At 42.6% G+C, this 12,531-nt stretch overlaps 1 protein-coding gene across 2 annotated transcripts in view; it reads left to right on the top strand.

Moving 5' to 3' along the window:
* The window catches only part of TMCC3 (transmembrane and coiled-coil domain family 3), a 124,769-nt gene that overhangs the window by 59,298 nt on the left and 52,940 nt on the right, over positions 1-12,531 (top strand). The window contains exon 1 of one of the 2 annotated variants that reach the window (XM_042816402.1): positions 12,177-12,273. The exons of the other annotated variant lie outside the window; for it this stretch is intronic. The gene's annotated coding sequence lies outside the window, so the exon portion shown is untranslated. Of the gene's footprint in view, positions 1-12,176; positions 12,274-12,531 lie in introns of those variants that run through there. 2 annotated transcript variants of the gene reach the window in all.

Below are 12,531 nucleotides of genomic sequence, written 5' to 3'. Positions count from 1 at the left end.
TCAGAGCAGGCTTTGTGAAGTAGCACAAAAATACCAATCATTATCTGTAATTTCACTGTGATGTTTATGACTGTGTTTCTCAAAAGCAATTTCCTTTATGAGGCAATTTCATGCCTTACTATGTGCTAATGCATCTTGCTGCTACCTTCAAATGCACAATTTTAGACAACATTTCCACAAAATTCTTTTCAGTTGCTAAATTTAAAAGTTCTCAGTATACTCCTGTGTGAATGTTACAGGCTTTGGAAACTACAGATCCACTGTGTTTACTTCTAATTTCATTCTTGATAAGTATTCATTTACTTGGAGTGACATAGGATTGATTCAGTCTGGTGAGCTGGTAACTGGTGAAGCCAGTTACTAGTTCAGCAAAAGTTCACTTTTTGAGAGGACACAGAGGAAACACATCATCTGAGAAACAGTTTTCAACAGTTTCCCGTTATCTCCTCCTTGCGTATACTTAAGCACTGCCTCAGCATTGGTTGTGCTGTGCTGAAATGCTCTCCCTCTGCCTGCATGATTCTTGCTCTGGGTTTATGGTGTGTTCATGCCCTTCCAGGTGAGCTTCTAAAGCAGGGGGCAGAGGCCTGACCCTGAGCATTCTGAAACCAGTTTTTCCAACTGTGCCCACTGGGCTTTGCACAGAGCCTTGGCTTTCATTATCCTCCAGTCAGCTGCCCAAGCAGCTCAGGCCTGGGCCCAGGTTTCCTGGAGGTGAGTTGTCTTAATTTCTGTCATCTTTTTGTCACTCTCCTTCAGTTCAGCCTGGGCTTAAGCTAGCTGATGTTTCTACCGTGAGATGTGGCACAATTAGGGCCCAAACTCAACTCTTGTGCTGGAGGCTGCTCTTGGCAGTCCCAGTAGGTGCCCAGGGAGCCCTGTATGGTTGCACCACAGAAGGTAGTGTGCCTGCTGTGGTACTGGAATCAATCAGATGTGCCTGGAGCAAAATGTATGATTTATTCAGCAGTGTGAAGCTTGCATGAATGTGGAGACAGGAGTGGTACATGTGTGTCCGAGAGACAAAGGAAATGCAAAACTCCAAAACTGGTTAGCTCAGCCCAGAGCTGAGGGAAGATCTCATGGTGGCTGCAGCTCCTCATGGGGAGTGGAGAGGCAGCACTGAGCTTTGCTCTCTGAATCTGACTGCTTATATTGTCTTTAGTCCTGCCTGCTGCACTTGTTAATCAAACCAGAACCTGTCTGTCCACAGTTGAAAATAAACCCATATAAGTCCCCTCACCCCTTACTTAAACATTTCTTTACAATATGCCTACACTGAGCTTCTGGCTGAAAAGATGCTGTGCTGGTGTCCTGCCGGTGGACCTGCAGCGCTGTTTGGCCTTGCCAGACAGGAGCTGCATTATGTCACCCTGATTAACAAATGGACTGCTGTGTCAATAAGCTGCTGCTTATCATGATGTCAGTCTGCACAATGCCTTTGATTTGGAAGACTTTTTAGAAAAAGAATTATAACCTCTTTCCTCTTGATCACTTTATTAAATCCAGATTGATCTTTCATCCAAAATGTCAAGGAATCTGCCAGCAGCTTAGCTATTAATGAAAATTATGACCTGCTGTAAAACAAACAGCCGTGAATTAGAAGTGCAGGTCATGTCTGCATTGGCTGACAAGGTCAAGGGAACTTTACTTCAGCTGTTATTAATTCTCATATTTGACAATGACATAGATACCAGAGAGTGCAGGTCCTTGTTAATTGCAATTGAACTTGTGCTTCTATCTGAGTGCCACTGAGACCTCAGCTTGCAAACAGGGATAGCTTATGGGAAGGCTGTGTTAGTGACCCTGGCCCCGAGTATTTCACTCAGCTCTGTTTCAGAGATTCCTGCCACTGTGGAAGGGATTGCTTGGCAAATCATACAGCTGTCATGCATCATCTTAAATTGTATCTGGATGCACTGGAAAGGACCCAGACTGACACCAAGGTGTGTGAACACACTCGAGTGAGAGGGCATTTCCCTTGCCAGATGCTGAACTAGCTCTGCCAGGAGGGAGGATGGCATCCAAAAGGGGCAGGTGGTTGCAGCAGACAATTCTTCTAAGCTGAGCTATCGCTACTAATGAGCCAAAGCCTTAATGCCTAATGAATTAAACACGTACTTTATGATGGCTTTGTATTTGTGAATCTCTACAAATCCAGCCCTTAAATTCCTAAGATATTTTGATGATAGGATTGAAGCTCCTAACTCTCTTATACTCATGCAATGTTGTATCTAAAAGGCTGTAATTACACATAATTCCAATACACAGCTCTGACACAATCTCTGAAAAATCAGTTCTCGATCAGAAGGAGTGCATGCTCCAAGTGCATGGGTTGGTTATGATTCACAGCTATAATTAAATTATTTTGAAGGTTAAATGCTTAATATTTTTGAGCAAACATGGAAGTGAAACTGAGTTACAGGTTAATGTTCTACTTTTCTCTCATAAGAACAAAGGCCATGTTGATAAGATTTTATCTACCTAAATAACAAGAAACATCCCTATTACAGTACTGGAGGATGCAGGTGAAAGCACAGGTCCTTGCAGCAAGGAATTTCTTTAATTTTTCTTTGTGTAGTCTGAGCTTGCTTCTTTGTTGAATCGGTGGTGCATATATATAAATAATACATATATTTTGTATCTTACTTCATAGAGCTTCACATCCAATTGGGATTATCCACTATGTGGTGTTTAAGTGCTGTTTGTGTTTCATATGTCAGCTCATAATTGTTCTTATGCACATACACATGACAAAAGACATGCCAAAAGGAATATCTGCATTTGGGCTGGAATGATTAACTAATATGAAAGACAATCATTTGTATTCTGTATACGTGCATATGTTAACTAATTCTGTTTTCAGAATAGATACATCACGGCTCTCTGGCTCTGAAATAATTACAAGCCTCAGATATAGCTGAGGTGTTAGTCACAGTGATTTAGCTCTGCTGGTAATGTTGTGAAAATACAGAATATTAACATGGTGTGGGGCAGCTATAGCTGAAGTTGAAGCAGAGTGTTATCTGTGCTGAGAGTCCATCCTTCCAAATAGCACCTGTCTGTCAGTACTGGCACCTATCTACTCATGTAAAACCAGGAAGCCCTGTAACAATTGGATCCTTAGTGAAATTCCTTTCAGTGAAAACCACTTTTTAAAAGTGGCCTTCTAAAGCAAGACAACTATATTCTCTAGTTTTCAAGCTCTTCTGTTCCAGTTGTCATGCCCATCTGCACATGCCATGGTGCCTTTGCTCTCTCAACACATTTCAGTTCTGTGCTTAATGATAAGACCAAAATGTGCCACAAGCGTTTTACTCTATTACTCCGACTATGCACTTCTGCTGATATTTTTGGTTTCTTCAGCTTTTCACAAAATAGCTAGCACTCACAGCTTCTTTTATTTTTCCTGTGACATTTGCAGATAGCAAGCATATCTGGAAATGACAGCGCTGGTAGCAAAGATAGGAATTCAGATAAGCTTAAGGACTGCATTCAGAAACCTTTTCTGATTGACTTATTGGTAGCTATTTCTCCCTCAGCAAGCTCTTTAGTCACCACTAGAGAATAGGACTACCTATTTTTAAGAGAAAGGAAAAAGAAAAAAAACCAAACCCTGAAGACAAGAAAGTTCCGCATTTTCAGAGGTTGCTCACACTTCTGTATGGCACCGCACACCATGCAGCTGTGTGGTTTCTTAAAAAGAGACAGAGTGCTGCTCCCCCTTAGACAAAGCAGCAAAGGCAGGCACAGTAGCAGCTGTGCACTTGGTGTTCTGAGCTGTGGCTTGAAGCTACAGAGCCCTCCAGTTCCTCATTGAGCAGAGCAGCAGCTAGCTTCAGCTTCAGGGTTTCTGCCACCCTGTTGGTGTGCCTTGTTGCTGGCAAGGTGCTGCAGCAGTGTTCTTGACTGCCAGTGGGAGCTACCTAAATATGGAGACACTATCTGATCACTACGAATTAGAAAGAGAGGCTTTTTTTTCCCTTCTTTTTCTCTAGCAAAAGAGAAGTTTTATTTTTACCCTTTTTTCCACTTAACTTTTCAAAGATTTTCCACATTTGGTTAAGGAGCAATTTACTGAATTTGACAGTAGATGTTCAATTGTAGCCTATAGCTGGAGAGTTGATGTTGCATCTTCAGTGAGTTAGATGGAAACAGCAGCTTTTACTGGAGAAGAGTGTCAGGGCAGTGTGTTTTCCTGTGTTACTTTTTGTAATTAAGGAAGAGAAGAATACCTGTAGGTGGCAATAGCACAGTAGCTGTAGCCATGTGCCTTTTCTTTTAATTAGTAATTTACCATCAAATGCATTTTCTGCAATTTCAATTCAGCGAGTAGTATTACTGATACTGAGAACTGGAGTGATGTGGTCTCTAACCCTGGATTCCAAAATGTGAAGTGCCAGGTTCTCCATGCTCCCAGCACTGCTGAACTTTGGCAGATTCATGGATGACCTTAGAAACTGCAACATTTCCCTATTTTATATACATATATATAGAGAGAGAAAGAGAGAGAGAGAGAGAGAGAGTCTGAAATGAAAGCATTCTCTCAGTAAACTGAGTTGGTGGGCTCACGTTCCAGCCCGTGGGTGCTCTTCCAAGATGAACACATGGTGCAAGTGAGTACTGATGGTATATGGGAAGCAGAACTACACCTGTAGTTTTATGAAGAAGTACACCTGTACAGTTTTATGAGGTTGCCAAGGGCAAAGTTGTGATGGGACAAGCAGCAATGCTGCCAAGGACCAGCAATGAGTGGACTGATGGTTTCACATGGGTTGTTCAATGCCTTTTGGAATACACTCCTTGAACAGCAACACATCTAAAGTGTCAGAAGTTACTAATTCACTTAGTCATTGCATGATGATGCCTTGGATGTATCTCTGTATTGGTTAAAGGCCAACAGTACAGAAGTACTGTTGCAAACAGTTGAAGTACTGTGTGCAAACAATCGCACAGATGCAAAGTAATGCAGACTTTTTAGTTTGCAGCTTTCTTCTGCAGTATTTCTTCTGCGTTGTTATCAGTACTTGATAAGTTATTTAAATACCTACTAAAATTTGGCACAAATATTGTGCATTAAATGAGACAACATTATCTGAACAGAAAAATCAAGGCTCTCTTTATGGCCCAGTGTCTATGGTGGCATTTTCCTTAAATTCCACAAGGTGAGGAAGCAACATACAACTTGGAGTTCTGGCTGTCCCTAGAGGAACCATTTATTCAGATTATTATTTTCTGGGGGAGCCTGATGTATGCATTCCAAGTACTTTGCTGGCTGACAGTAGTTCAGAATAAAGATTTTTTTCCGCAGAAATGTAATCATTACCTTTAGCTATAAAAGCCCATTGCTCAAGGAAACCTGTCAATGCTTACATCCCTGTAATTGCACTATCATTTTAACTGGCATTTTAATTAAGGCTCTTCAGCTAATCAAGCTCAAAACCTGGAACTGTTTGTTGCACACCTGAATTAACAGACTAAAATGAACAAGGTGAAGCAGGCTCAGTGTAAAACGTTGGAGAGTTATCTGAAATTATTTGAAGTTATTTGAAAGACATTTAAGTGCCAAGGTAACGTGAAATTGAAGCCCCCATGAGCACTGCTGTTGAGGCTCTGGGAGGAACAGGTGGGGCAATGACTTCTGCAGCACTGCTTTGTTGGTAGTGGTAGTTCTCCCTGTAGCCGAAACTCAGAATTCCACATCTGTTGATGTTGTTGCCCACACACTTGTAGAGAAGCCTGTGATGGCAGTTTCACGCAGCTGTGATTTATTGCTGTGATTCACTGTACGTGACTGGACTTGCTGTCCTCTCAGCAGAAGGTGTGTTGTTCTCATTCAAGTATTTTATAGCTCCTTTTCATTTCCTTTTGCTCTGAAGCTTCAGATAGTTCAGACCTTTAAGGAAACTTTCATGCTGGTAGAATTCATTGGTGAAATATCAGAAAAGTTATATCTAAGACTAAGCTTGGAACTGGTATACTTCAATCTTGTCTTTCACTATTGATTCAAAGTTGTTTGAACTATATAGTAACATATGCCTGCTTTCTTTGCAGCATTAAAGCTTGCAAAGGAACAAAATTACAGCCTCTAAAGGTTAAGAAAAATAAGCAGCCAACGCAGATTAGAGTTTTATAACAGTAGTGGGGGCGGAAACAAGGTTAAAAATCTTTCTGTGAACCAGATATCAGACACAGGTTTCCATTGTCAGACTGGGAACTCAATGAAAGTATGATGACCTCAGCTGAACTTAATTATCTGGTTGTATAATGATCATAAAAAGAAAGGGAGAGGCTCAGAAATACTGCCTTTGCTGTTCTTGTGTAAGTGCTGGGCAGGGAAGCACTGGGTAACAGAGAAGTTGAAGGTTTTATTTTGTGTGTATGCTTCAAATCTCTGTTTGTGTTTTCTTTCTCAATAAGATATTTTAAAAAGGTTGTGAGAAAACTTAAGACTTGACTGCACAGGTTAATTAGTTTCTGAGGAACATAGGGGCCAGCCTGTGGTAATTGTGCTGGACAATACAGATCAGTGGTTTACAGCCAGCAGTAATGTTCTAAAAATAGTGCAGTTCCTCAGTTTTACAACATGGGCAGATTCCATGCGTATGCTCCTGGATTTGTGGGTAACATCATGCCATTTTTGCTTCCTGTGGTGCCGTTCCTGGGTTTGTTGCTACCCTGTGCTGCAGCAGCCTTCAGAGTGGAGGTTGGTGTTGGGCCACAGTGGGCATGGGGCTGTTGGGCAGCCAGCTTGCTCGCTCTGGCCCTGCTCCAGCTTAACAGAGGGGTGGAGCGTGGCCCACGGTGTGTGATGTTTGTCAGGGGGCATGGCACAGGCCTCTGGGCCTCTTCCCATGGCAGAGCTAATCTGACCTTAGCCTCTCAGCTCCTTCTCCTGTGCTCCACCTGGCACCTTCTTAAACTGTTTTCATTATCCGATGGACACCATGGCCTGTAGTAGTGTTCCTATGGCCAGTGTGGGATGGAGGGAGCCTGCTAATAGTGGTGCCTTCTGCAATGACAAGTGTGTTTACAGCGGCAGCAGAGGAAATAAATATCGATAGAAATGGTTTATGGTTCACAGTTTCAGTAATGTCTTCAGCTTTCAACTGAGCTGAGACTTCTGTGAGGTGAATGACCCATTGCAGGCTACAGAGATGTTTCAGTTTACATAAAAATTTTCAGGCATCCTTAAGCATCTGTGAATGCTCCTGGGGATTGCAAGGTTACTGCAGATTTCTGTTTCTTTTGCTGTGTGTTTTATTTTGTCTCTTGGGATGAATGCATGGAGGCAGAGGTAGCAGCTGGTTCGACAGGCTGTCTGTACCCTCCATCCTTGTTCCACCCTGAGCGCGTCAGACAACAAATGCCACCAGCTCTCCTGGCTTTTGCCATCTCCTCACCTGGCATTCTTCTCTGCTTCCTGGAGGTCTCCAAAGCAAGCTTCAGATGCTGGTCCCATCCCCCTGTCCTCAGGAGCCAGCCATGTGGCAGACACGGCAGGGTAGGACATGCCTGCATGTTTACTCCCCAAGGATATGGTGAGCAATGGCTGTAAAGGGAGTGAGGGGCCAGTGTGCTACTCTGGTGCCAGGAGGCCACATATGATGAAGAGTGCTTGCATTGCATGATGTTGATGCCTTTCTTAGGCTCCGAGTTACCAATATACATTTAAAGATAAAACTTGACATACATAAGCAGGTTTTTATATTGAATTCTTTCACTCCCAGGCAGATTTAAAACTTGGTACCACTGCATTACAGTGTGCTCACAGATGCAGAGGATCGTCTCAGGCAAGCTCTCGCGTGTCTCGCAGCATCACCTACACAGTAGATTGCTGGGTGTTGCTGCCATGCTTAATGCTAGCTATGACTTTCTTGGTGCCCACCTGCTTTTAGCTTCCCTTGAAAAGTGGCTGCTGCCACAAAATAACCCAATTTCTGTTATTGTTATAACATTTAAATGACATAGCATGGTCAAAACAAGCCATCTGTGCTGACAAGAATTTTCCACGTGAACACAGTTGAGGCTTCAGCCTTCAGCAGCAGAGGAGACTCAGTTAACAGCATCTATCTGTCTCCCTTACAATTTATTTCAAATTCATCTGAGGCATCCATTCACTGTCTCCCATCTTTCAGAGAGGATGACAGAAATAAGATTACTTGGAAACTGTCTGAGGGCTGAAATTCGTTCTGCGCTGGCACAGAGCACAGAACCCAGTGGGAGAGAGCCACAGAGCGCTTCTTTTCTTGGAACACTGTCATCTATATACTGCTTGTATATCTTTATCTGTGCTGTATTAAAGCACAACAGCTTACATATACATGTATATATAAATTAAAAATACCCTCAGGCTGGTATATGGGGGGTCCTGTATGTGTTAAGTCTTTCAAGCGAGCCACAAAATCCAAGGATGCAGAAAGAGCACAGTTGAATATTAACCCCCTTCCCGCCGGGGGGGGGGCAGGGGGCTTTCAGGCTCTGGGCAGCAATGTTAGTGCTGGGGCCATGTCTAAAAGCTAATGCCCTATTTTTTTCCCTGTTTTAGTTTGTGTTGGTGGCTCACCTCACTCCTTATCAGCTCTTTTTTAAGGAAAGACAGATTAGTGATGAAGTAAAAAGACCAAACGGATTATCAAGTGATGATTAAGTTTTATCAAGTGATTCGTGTGCTATAGCCCTTACCAAATGAGCAACAAATCAGTTTGCCTTTGAAATAACATCACAGAAGAGGCATTGGCCATCAATTAAATCAACAGCTTGTATGTGCACATTTTGAACGCCTGCAAAACAGAGAGATTTCATTCTCTCTCTCAGGTACCTCATAATCTAATGAGGTTGGCATATTCTTCAAAGTACTTGCATAAATATGTTGGTGTCTTTGTGAAATGTGAGTGCACAGAGTTAGCTCTGAGCACCCGTTGCCACTGATGTCCCACCTATGGGCAGCAGCTGCAGCAAGGGCCGGTGCTGAGCAGTGCAGGCACTGTGATCCACAAAGTCTAACAGAACCGTGGCTTCTTATGTGCAGGACTCCCTACGTATCTAAGCAGCAACACCAATCCGCTGATCAAATCCCTAATGAACAAAATCACTTTGGCTACTATCATTAGATTGGTATCAGAGGGAAAACATACATGCAGAAACTTGGGACATATTTCTGAAATTTCTCATGAGCAACAAACTGCTGTCACATGCATGGACTTTAGGCAGCTCTTCTGCACTTATTCAATTAAATCCTAGTAAATGGAATCAGGAAAAGCCAGCTAAGAGATGTGATGTATTTCTTCCCTCCTCCTGAGAGACTGCCTGCCAGCTTGCAGCCCACCTATTAGTAAGAGAACACTGCAGCTGCTAAGTGCTAGAACTGCTAGTTTTCATAGAGCATCTCACACTTGTGATTTAGGAAACAATTCTGTTTCCTAACATCCTACAATTTATTGCATATTCTGTCTTTTGATTTGTATATGTGTCTACAAATATATATATTTCTGCATATTTTGCTTGAGGTACATAGATTTGCATGATTAAGTGTGACTGGAGACTCTATCCAACAATTAAAGGTAGCCATGTGTCACAGAACTCGTGGTGAAAAGACCTGCTTTCCAGTTTAATAGTGACAACATGTAAGGTTTGACTGCATGCCCCCAGCGGGGCTGTAGTCAGCTCCAGACACTGCATCTTATTTGAATGGTTCTGCAGACCATGAGAAACTTGTTCCAATTACAGGGCTGATTTTTCCCCTACTTTAATGGTTCTCTACCATTTACTGAGCTAAAGCCTATCATCAAAAACAGAAGAAATTTGAGAGGATCTTAGCTGCTGGAAATTGGTAATGGTCTCAGAAGTCAACAGCTTTGTCCCAATTACAAAGATGAGCCCAGAAACTCCTACAATCAACACATACCCTGCAGAAAAAGCCTGCTTATTCTTTAGGATCTCTTTGAGACTTCTACATCCTTCCTCAAATTGCTTTCTTTGCCCTTCCCAGTTTTGTTACTTATTCTTTATGTAACACAATGACCACTTGAGAACAGCTCAGGCTTATGGCAGACGGATAGGAGGATGTGACTGGGGTGTTCCCCTGCTTGCTGCCCCGTGCCACAGCCAAACTGCTTGCTCTGCCTAAAAAATGCCAGAAGCATTGGAGAGGCATGAAGAAATGATGTGCATATTTTGATGTGTATGCCTGTAAAAGCTAATGAGCAAAGAAACGATAGCTTAAGCAACATATTTTTAACTTCTAACAGCTTTTCTGTCTGGTAATTCATCTTATTTCTGCAATTACAGTGTGATGTACAGACCTGGCAGCAGGTGTTCATGTGCTAATTCAGAAGCTGTGTCCTTAACACTGAAAAACCAAACCAGGGGAGAGGGAAATGCAGATGTGCATGTTGTTACCGTCACACATTTGCTGCACATGTAGGTGCGTGCAGGTCCAGTAGTACAGAAGGAAACAAGAGGGCTGCAGCAAGAAGTTTTAGCAGAAGAGATGTGAAATTAAAGCAAGGTTTGTCACAGTGCAAACAAGCTGCTGAAAATCTAGCCGTGTGCATGCAACTTGATGTTTTAGGGTCTGCTAATCTCTTCTGGTTGTAAGTCACTTATATGATTTTGATAAATGGGTAGAAGAGTCTTGCTGAGAGCCATTACTTACCAGCTGTTTATTTTTATTCTCGTCCTAAGAAGAGGATTCACTTAAAAGAATTCACATTAATATGCTTAGGGATATTGTTTAACTCTTAGATGTTTACTTTGCTTTCTGCTACATTCACTACACAGGAATGCAAGATATCTCTGCTGGCTTCGTTGAGCTCAGCTACTTCTTTTCTGCATCAGTGAAGCTGAGTTGCGTACAGATGTACCCTTATTTTTCACTCTGGGATGTCTTAGAAAAATAAAAACATTATGGTTTGAGGGATTGACCAGACAAAGTTCAGATAATGAAAGGAAATTTCCATACCAGTAGCACAAGGAAAATTCAGATAGATTTAGTGAAGCATCCCCCGATGATGACACATTCTTAGAGAACACTGGGGCATAGTTTTCCCGCTGGGTCAGTTATTTTGGTTGTGTATAAATGTTTTTCCCTTCCTAGCAGATCAGATAATTGTTTGAACTATTACCTCAGACGCTTTATTTCCACAGATGTTCTAATGCCACATTTGCATTTTCCTCGGTCCTTCAGGCAGCCCTATTAGTTTTCATCTCTCCCTCATCATAATTTCGGCAGCTGGCATTGCAGTCCCCAAGAGCTGACTTTTCCAGATATAATTGCTGATCTCAAGTTCACCAGAAGAGTCACTCCGATGCTTCCTGCTAGGTTTTTGCTTGGGTGAAGCTTGTTTTCTTTCCAAGGCTGTAATGTAAGCTCAGTACTTTTGAAGTTCTTTTAGGAAAGGGGAAAACAGTTTTGACATGCCTGTGCTCCTACAGCTATCCACACATAGTTGTTAGTTGGCTTACCATTTATCTGTATCCTCATTCCTTACCTTTCACAAAGATAATTAACCTCTATACAGACCACAGATCCACATAAAGATCAGTTTGCTTGTTGATGTTAACAGTCTGGGTACAAATATTGTGACACAACACAACCCATGGCAACTAAGAACGTGAATTTCTGATCAAAGTCCTCACTCCTGCCTTCTGCGGGGCCTTGGTATCTCCCTGCCCACGGCCAAATCAGGCCTGCTGCATGAGGAGCTGTGTAACACAAATCCCTCTCTCTATCGCTATCCAATAGTGTATTTTCTTTTAATAGAGGTAGTTGTCACCTGTATCAGCTTCCTGACCAGCTCAACAATGCTGCATCCAAACTACAGTGCAACCACAAGAATAAAATATTAGACCAAACACAAGCATTAGATGTATATCTCTCTGCCATGATCATGCATGTATGTAGCATTACAGGGTACCAACTCGATCAGTTCTACACACTAATTCTGAGGCAGGCACACCCTGGCAGTCATTGCTTTGTGTTGCAGCTTAGGAGCATGACATAAACACACCCCCACCTGTGTTATTGCTTGAGGGCGGCCTGCATGGGTTGCTTCCAGCTCCATAACCATAATGGGCTGTTTGTCTTTATGGCCCCAGTGCCATCCTGTGCCTGCGGCTTCAGTGCCACTGACGTCATGCTGCTGGGAGCACCCTCCTGCAGCTCTGGTGCCCTGCACAGCCCGCCTATGTCTGCATGGGACGGTACATATAGGGTGAGCCCGCTGGCAGCCGTGCATTGCTGCTGGCCGTGCAGATCCTGTGGTACTGCAGGTATGTTGCCCACAATTGCTTTGCCTCATAGCCAAGGCGGAAGGGTTCCCTTCAGCTTGAGCAAATCCTCAAACCATACTTAGAGTTTCAGCATCACTGAACGGAACTGCTGGGAATTGTAGGTTTTGTTAATGAGAACTTGTCATAACCATGGAAAATGTAGCTTTTTTTTCTCTTAGAAAAAAACTCACTCTCTTAATTAAGAGTATCTTTTCTGGTAAGTTTTCAAATGGTGAAAAGCTTGTGATACATTTTTTC

This window comes from Centrocercus urophasianus, unplaced genomic scaffold, assembly GCF_019232065.1.
Source record: "Centrocercus urophasianus isolate 14NV4802_14NV808 unplaced genomic scaffold, USGS_Curo_1.0 seq_15, whole genome shotgun sequence".
Classification (NCBI taxonomy): Eukaryota; Metazoa; Chordata; class Aves; order Galliformes; family Phasianidae; genus Centrocercus; species Centrocercus urophasianus.
This window is presented reverse-complemented; position numbering and strand designations above follow the sequence as displayed.